This window comes from Mesocricetus auratus, unplaced genomic scaffold, assembly GCF_017639785.1.
Source record: "Mesocricetus auratus isolate SY011 unplaced genomic scaffold, BCM_Maur_2.0 Super-Scaffold_100021, whole genome shotgun sequence".
Taxonomy (NCBI): Eukaryota; Metazoa; Chordata; class Mammalia; order Rodentia; family Cricetidae; genus Mesocricetus; species Mesocricetus auratus.
The window spans coordinates 9,971,331-9,979,140 of NW_024429202.1; the positions used below are offsets into that span (position 1 = coordinate 9,971,331).

At 43.1% G+C, this 7,810-nt stretch overlaps 1 long non-coding RNA gene across 1 annotated transcript; it reads left to right on the forward strand.

The window, feature by feature from the left end:
* Positions 1-1,654: 1,654 nt before the first annotated feature.
* LOC121133355 lies at positions 1,655-7,515 on the forward strand. Its single transcript, XR_005870204.1, has 3 exons — positions 1,655-5,445; positions 5,571-5,706; positions 7,463-7,515. It is a non-coding gene; the product is annotated as an uncharacterized LOC121133355 (long non-coding RNA).
* The last annotated feature ends 295 nt before the right edge of the window (positions 7,516-7,810 follow it).

Below are 7,810 nucleotides of genomic sequence, written 5' to 3' on the forward strand. Positions count from 1 at the left end.
ACGAACCAAGACCCCCGGAAGCAGTGGACCAGGTGTTCCAACAACTGAAATAGCTAAGATGATGCAGCTTTACAGACCCCGAAAATATGGACTTATACAGGTTTCTGAGTTTTGTCATGATCCCCATGGTATGAACAGCGCCCCTTTCAGCAGGAAGCAGTTTGGAATGAGCGACGTCCCAATTCCCATCTTGTTTATAAATCTTTGTTTTCATTTAAATGGGATTGTTTATAATTGGCTAGTGATCACAGCCAATCTTTTTAATGGTAAAAAGGGGAATTATGGTATGGGTATTGTTTTTCATTTATTGAGACAAAATCAAGGTCAATTTTGTGATGCTTATATTTCTCCTCTTGATTAAGTATTGTGCTTATACTGATCTTTTACAACGTAATGCATAATTGAATACAGACTATAGATAGTTACTTATAATAGAATTTCTAGTTACATAAGTTAGGTTTCTAGATATACAGAAATATATTTGAGATGGACAGTCTTCAAACCTCTCAAAGACCTTCAGAACATGGCATTTAAAATGTTTTAGGGTTTGTCTTGACAATGAGAAATGTCTGCTCCTGGCAGCACCAATTACGTCTGAGAGGAAGATGGGCATCGAAGAAACTCGTTATAAAGTTTGCTTTCAACATGGCAAGATTAGCCATTTGGGCAAGAAACTGCTCTTGCCTAGATTGTTTGACTGTTGTTGTATCATCTGGACATGCAGGACCCACAGGAAAGTGACTGCTGAACTCAGTCTTACAGGGTTCCTGCTTGATGAAGAGTCTACGAGACTTTCTGCAGGACAAAGAAAAATGACTGACAGACTGCCAACGCAGATGGACAGTTTGAAATTTCCTGCTTTGCTGAGAAGTGTTCCAGACACATTGTGGCCTATGGGCTGAAAATGGATGCCCCAACGTTACAGAGGAACTTCGGGTGACTGTCCAGGCAGTAAGATGTCTCTGTCAATCCTAGTGTTTATATATTATCCTTCTGTGGTCTTTGATGGAGTTGAAGACAGATAGTTATAATTATAGTTTTCCTTAGTTATGATAAAAGATAAGCTACATATAGGACTTTGGACTCACAAGGATGGGATGGATGATATTTTCTTTAACTCTTGCTAAAATATTGTAACTATGTTCTTATTTGATAACTGTTCTGTCATATACAATTTGACTATGTTAAAATTAAGACCTTTCTTTTGTTTAAACAGAAAAGAGGAGATGTTGGGGAAGTCCTGTTATTTGCCTGTGCACTTGTCAATAAAGTACTGTCTGGCCAATAGAAAACCTAGATAGGAGGGACTAGGAGTCGAGGAGGATTCTGGGAAGGGGAAAGACAAGAGAGTCAACATGTGACGCCATTGGGGTAGGAAGCTCGGAAACCTCTCCGGTAAGAGACATACTTAGATTAACAATTATGGGGTAAATACTTAAATCAGAGCTAGCCAGTAAGAAAAAAGCAAGGCCAACAGCTTCATAATTAATATAGCCTCCTGTGTGTTTATTTGGGGACTGCAATGAGGCAGAGCCCAGGCGGCTGGCGGGGAATAAACCAAAGCAGCTAGCAAAAGAAAAAGCTTCTCATAACACATTGTTATCAGTAAAGCACATCCAGAGCCCGCCAGCACACTTCTGATTGGTTCCTTGCCACATGGAGGGCATCTGGCTTCCTAGTGACTATGGCAAGGTTGGGCAAGGTTGGGGGCTCAGCACCTGTTGCTGAGTCAGAGACATACATCTTGCTGGGTCTTTTCTGCAGCCTGTTATGGCTGCCAACGCAAGGGAGTGGGTGAGGGTCTGGGGCCTTCAATCACATTGGAGTCATGGACTGGATTGGGAAGGAGCCCTCAAGTGAAGTACCAGCTGGTAGAGAGTGAATGCCTCTGAGTAGGTCATTGTTCCTGTTTGCTTTCTGTTATTCTGATACAACACTCTGTCGTAAAGTAGCTTGAGGGAAGAAAGGATTTCTTAGGTTTACACTTCCAGATCACAGTCCATCAATGAGAGGAGCCAGTGTGTAAACTCAAGGCAGGAACTATGGAAGAGTATTGCTTACTGGCTTTCTCTTTGACTTATGCTCAGCTAGCTATAGCCCAGGACCTGCCTTGGAGTGAAACTGCCTATAGTGGGCTGAGCCCTCCTCCCGACATGAATCAAGACTGTCTCTTCTAGACATAGCCACAGGCAAATCTGGATAAGGAAATTCATCAATTCCCAGGTGATTCCAGGTTGTGTCAAGTTGACAGTAAAACTTAACTAGGACAGGTACTGAGATGTGGATGACTAGTACAAGAAACAGAAAACAAACAACAAATTGGGTGACATGGATCCCAGGTGGAATTGCACATTAACTGGTTGTCTTCTTCATGCCTTCCCTTTTCCTTGGGCTTTCTGAGCCTCACAGAAACTCAGTGGATCACAGACTATCTAGCACTTAGGATGGCACTCATCTGTGGCCAACTCTGTCCTTCCCATCTCTTCTCTCTTCCCTAAAGAGATGTCCATATCCTGTGATTGATCTCTGTAGGCCCTGGTTCTCTTAGTCTGATAAGTGAGGCTGAGCTGCTGTGACCCTATGGTGGTCCGCAGCCACGATGCCTAAAATAAGAACTATGTAAAGGGTTTAGAATTTTCTAGTAGCCATATGAAAATTGAAAGAAGCCTGTAAAATAAACTTTTAAAATACATGTAGGTCGGTGAATAGAGTGCATGTGATTTCAGCATACCACAATGGTACCTCTCAGTGGCTCCTTGGTATCCAGTGTTAGTGGTCGTAACAGTTCTAGACTTGATGTTTGTGTAGCGCTGGGACCTGAACTCTGGTGACTCAAAGGCTAGCATATCAGTCATCTATTAGAATGCTCTAGGCAAGCTGGTAAACCAAACGTTCTGAGGCAAATGAGTCCTTACTGGGCCCTTCATCTTGTCTGCTTACCCAGATATCTACTTTGCATATTTGCATATCCATGGAGATGGTTCTTAACAGCCTGAAATATCACTCTTCGGAATTCTTAGGAAGAGCTAGAATGTGGGGAAGTCACATAATAGGTTTATTCTTGTGCGCTGTTTGAGTTCAATCCCAAAAAGACTAGTGTCACAGTGGGTATACCATGTCTTGCTTTCCTCCCCCGTTTGTCTCTTTGAAGTCCTTCCCCCTTTTAGTGTTTGCTTTTCTCCTGTGCTGATAGACAGCTGAGTCTTGAAAACCTTGCGTCTGTCCTCCCTATGAGGAACACAGTCCTTCAATGAAATTAGATAGAAGAGCAAATGAAATGTGCTATAAATCATATAATTATGACTCACACAATTTCCCCACATTAAACTCCCTATAAGAAATTACCCACCCTGCCACCCAACCCTCCACACTAAATGTAGAAAAAAATTTTAAAGCAGTTGTGACCTTGACCAACATTTCAGGTCTAAAACCTGAAAGAAGAAATTCTTAGAAAGACAAAGACATTCCATGAGCCCCACCATGCCTGTAGCTGCAAGAGAGTCTGGGGAAATGCACCATTTGTTTTTTCATCCTTAAGGTGAAAACTGCAAGAGAATGTTAAGTTGGTGAACCAGTGATGACAGTTAGGTGTGATACTTAACCACAACATGTATGTTAGCTTACCATATATGGAGGGCTTGTAGGATCTGTACATGCCAAACATTTTATAGATAACATTTCATTTGATTGTCACAGCTGCTTTTTGGTGCATGTCCTTCCAGCCCCTGCTCTCCTTATAACGGCTCTAAAGAGGTCAGTATTTACCAAAATCACAGAGAAATTCCTTTGTGGTTGTGCTCACCTCCACCATCACTGTCACTAAGTAGCTACCTCTATTTCCATACAGCTCATCTTCCACGTACCTTAGGTGAATTTGGAAGTGCTTGATTGATATTCTTCCCCATGGATGCAGAATGAGGGAGAGGTAAGATTTCTGGCTCAAGAAATTAGGACAGCATGATGTATTTTCTGAGAGAAGAAGATTTTTTATTTTGGTAGGTGGTACCTGTCAGTCACCTCAGTAGCTGATAAAAGGTAGTAGGTGTCTGGAGTGCAGAGAAATTTCATAGAATTAACTCATCCCTAAAAGATTGATGATCACAACCAAACCAGTATCACCTGCCTAGACTCCTTTTCTTGCAAAATAATAAACTAAGTGGTTTTTCCAGCAAGGCAGAAAAAAAAATGGAGAAATGACTGATGAATTCGAGTGACGTCTTTCCTACTGGCAGCCTCTGAGATGAGACCCAACGATGCCCACTTCCTAATGCCATGAGTAGTTACGATCTAGAGATTTGCTTCTAATGAACACAAGCAAAGGCAATGAGAGGAAATCCATAGCCAAATCATAGGCAGTTACAACCTCTACCTTATTAGAAGACATCCTTTGTTTTCTTGGCTATTGTGCCCTGGGGAAGGAAATACCCATGTTGCATATTCCCTCAAGAAGGTGATTATTGGGTTCTTACTGCCATTAACCCCACAGTCAACCGAAGTGGCAGTGTAACAATAAGGAACAGAATTCTGCTAAGTGTGTGAGCATGGAGAGGAATCCTTCCCCAGGCAAGTGTTCAGACAGACCCCCAGTTCTGGTAGGCAACTTGAGCTCAGTCTGTAATAGATCCTCAAGAACAGCAGGACCCTGACCTGCAGTTGGAACTTTTTCTCTCTCACTCGTTGTCACTGGACCAGTTTCTCTCCTGCCTACTGGGTCCCTGCACCCACGTATGAAATAATCTCTCAGAGACTAATACATTAAATATAGTTGTTTTCCCAGTGGCTCAGGCTTCTTACTGGCTAGCTGTACCTATAAATTAACCGATTTCTAACATTCTATTTCACCATATAAAGGCTCATGGCTTGTCACCTCACATCTTACTTCACTGGAAGCTACATGTCATTTCCTTGACCCCGCCTTCCTCCTCTCTGCATCTTTGTTTGGATTTCCTGTCTAGCTATATTTTTCCTGGCCATTGGCTGAACATCTTTATTCATCAACTAATACAAGCAACACATGTTCTCAGCATACAGAAGGACATCCCACATCACTGACCTGCAAATATCGGAAGGATAAATGTGGACTGTTCATCTGCTAGGTTTATGGAGATTAATTAAATGGCAATAGATAACAAACCCAACGAATTAAAATAGGACATGGGGCCTTGTGGCAGTGAGCTAGCCATCGGGCTGCTTAGTCCAAGAGCCAGGAGACTATCTTCAAAGAGATGCCCTATTTGTCCATTTAGAACCAGCTCTGAGAATGATTGCATTTGGCTCACTAGAATGAGAAGAACCTGAGCAGGAGGCAGCCATATTTGGAGCAGACCCTGAGCAGCAGCAGCTGATCCATGAGCCAGGCCAGGTGCACTGTGGGAGCAGTGGCAAAACCCTGGGAGCCTAACAGAACCACACAGCAAAGGCTTTTGACAGTGTTGAGACAGCCAGGTAATGATCGGACGAGTAAGAGATTTTCCTTACCCGAATGAGTGAAGAAATGACTGACTTTGTTAGATAGATGTAAAGGAAATTCAAGTTGAGGAGTGCAATGACTCAATTTTCTTATTCTGTAGGCGATTTCTTCTCCCTTCCAGGAACAGTCTCCTCTCTTACTGCTGCGATATACCCAACAAAATTAACTGAAGGACAGAAAAGTTCATTTTGGTTCGCCGTTTGAAGGAAGAGGAGAAAGTCCATCCTGTGGTGAAGGTATGGTAGCAGGAGCACGAGGCAGCTGGCCCCATTGAGTCTGCAGTCAGGAAGCCGAGACTGGAGAATGCTTGCATTCTCCTTCTCATTCCAGCCCATGGGACATCCCTGCCCACAGTCAAGTTGATTTTCTTTCTCCTGTTAAGCCCATCTAGAAATCCCTTCACAAACACACCCAGAGATGTATTCCCATGGCTATTCTATGTTATTCTATATTTTGTTATGCTCATAATGTAAGATAAGCCATATTTCATATTTCCCATCTTCTTATATGATCTCTTCATGAGTCAACTTGGGCTTCTATAATGAAGTACTGTAGCCCGGGTGATGTAAATCACAGAACTTGTTTCCTTGAAGGCCTGGAAGCTGAAGGTCAAAGACTGAGCTACCATCAGGGCTGGATTCTGTTGAGGCCTCTCTCCCTAGTAGATAGCTGCCTTGCCAGGATTCCTCCACTTGTCCCTCCTCAGGGGTCAGGCATTCCTCTAGGGGAGGTCAGAGGACAATCATTGAGACTCAGTTCTCTTCTACTCTGAGAGGATTGAACTTAGGTTGTCAGGATTGGCAGCAATCACCTTTACCCACTGAGCCATATCATAAGCCCCCCTTGCCCTTCTAGCCAAACATACTTATATCAGAAATTATGGCTTGAAAACAGGATTTTCAGGAAGACGAGAGCTCAGCCTACAACACTTCAGTGTCATTAAGTGTCTATAAAAGGTACGGTCAGATAGATAAGATAAGAGCATGTGTTCGCAAAGTACAGTCAGATATGGTAAGAGCATGGGCTAGTTTTTGCAATGATATGCCTTTTCAAGGACTACAGTGATAGGCACAAAGTAAGTCTTCAATAAATGCTTATTGATAAAAGAATGACAGACTTCTCCCCCTCTTTCCTTCCCACCTCCATCCTCTCCCCCCTCTATGCTCCCAATTTGCTCAGGGGTTCTTGTCCCCCTCCCCTTCTTCAGGCAACCATATGTTCTTCTCTTGGGGACCTCCTTGTTTCCTAGTTTCTCTGGTGGTGTTGATTGTAGGCTGGTAGTCCTTTGCTCTATGTCTAATATCCATATATGAGTGTGTACATATACTGATTGTCTTTCTGTGGTTGGGTTACCTCACTCGGGATGCTTTTTTCCAGTTCCATCCAAATTTGCCTGTGAATTTCAAGATTTCATGTTTTTTTTTCTGTTGAGCAATACTCCATTGTGTAAATGTACCTCATTTTCTCCATCCATTCTTCTGTTTGAGGGGCATCTAGGTTGCTTCCAGGTTCTGGCTATTATAAATTGTGGGAACACCAGACCTTGAGCAGAGACCCACTTCCCCTTCTGCCTGGGAGTAGGCAGCTGTAGGACAATGTTTAGTAAAAACATGTTTACTAAAAACGATACAATAAGTTCCTGGCCACTTCCCCTTCTGCCTGGGAGTAGGCAGCTGTAAGACAATGTTTAGTAAAAACATGTTTACTAAAAACGATACAATAAGTTCCTGGGAAAGGCCTTCCCACAGAAACCGCCCTGACCTCGACCTTGTCCAAAGACTAACCGCACCTTCAAAAACCCACACACATCCACCTCTGGGGTCAGAGCAGAACCAGCCAGGGTAGAGGAGAGAGCAGAAGCTTCTCTGGTGGGAGCCTTTCTTAGGAGGTTTTCTTGAACCTTTTTGGAGCCTGTTTAAAGTTTTCTTTATATCATTGAACGAATCTCTGTGTTTTCAATACCCGACACCCTCCGCACGTTCTCGGACACAGGCCGCGCAGCAGACATGACAATTGGAGGTCCCACTGAGATCATGAAAGCGAGGTAAGTGGACGGGTTAAGAAACTATGGGGAATAGTTCCGGGAAGCTAGAATCATTACAGTATCAACTAAAAAAGTTACTTAAAGAACATGGGACTGCAGTCAAGTCTAAAACCCTAGAAGGCTTTCTAAAATCGATCGAACGAGCCAGTCCATGGTTCATTACTGGGGGAAGCTTAAATATTCCAGATTGGGAGGAGGCTCGCCGTGATCTTCATAGACTTTTACGAAAAGAGGGATCTGAGTCCTTGCCCCCTACGACATTCTCCTTATGGAGATTAGTGAGGGGAGCACTTTTG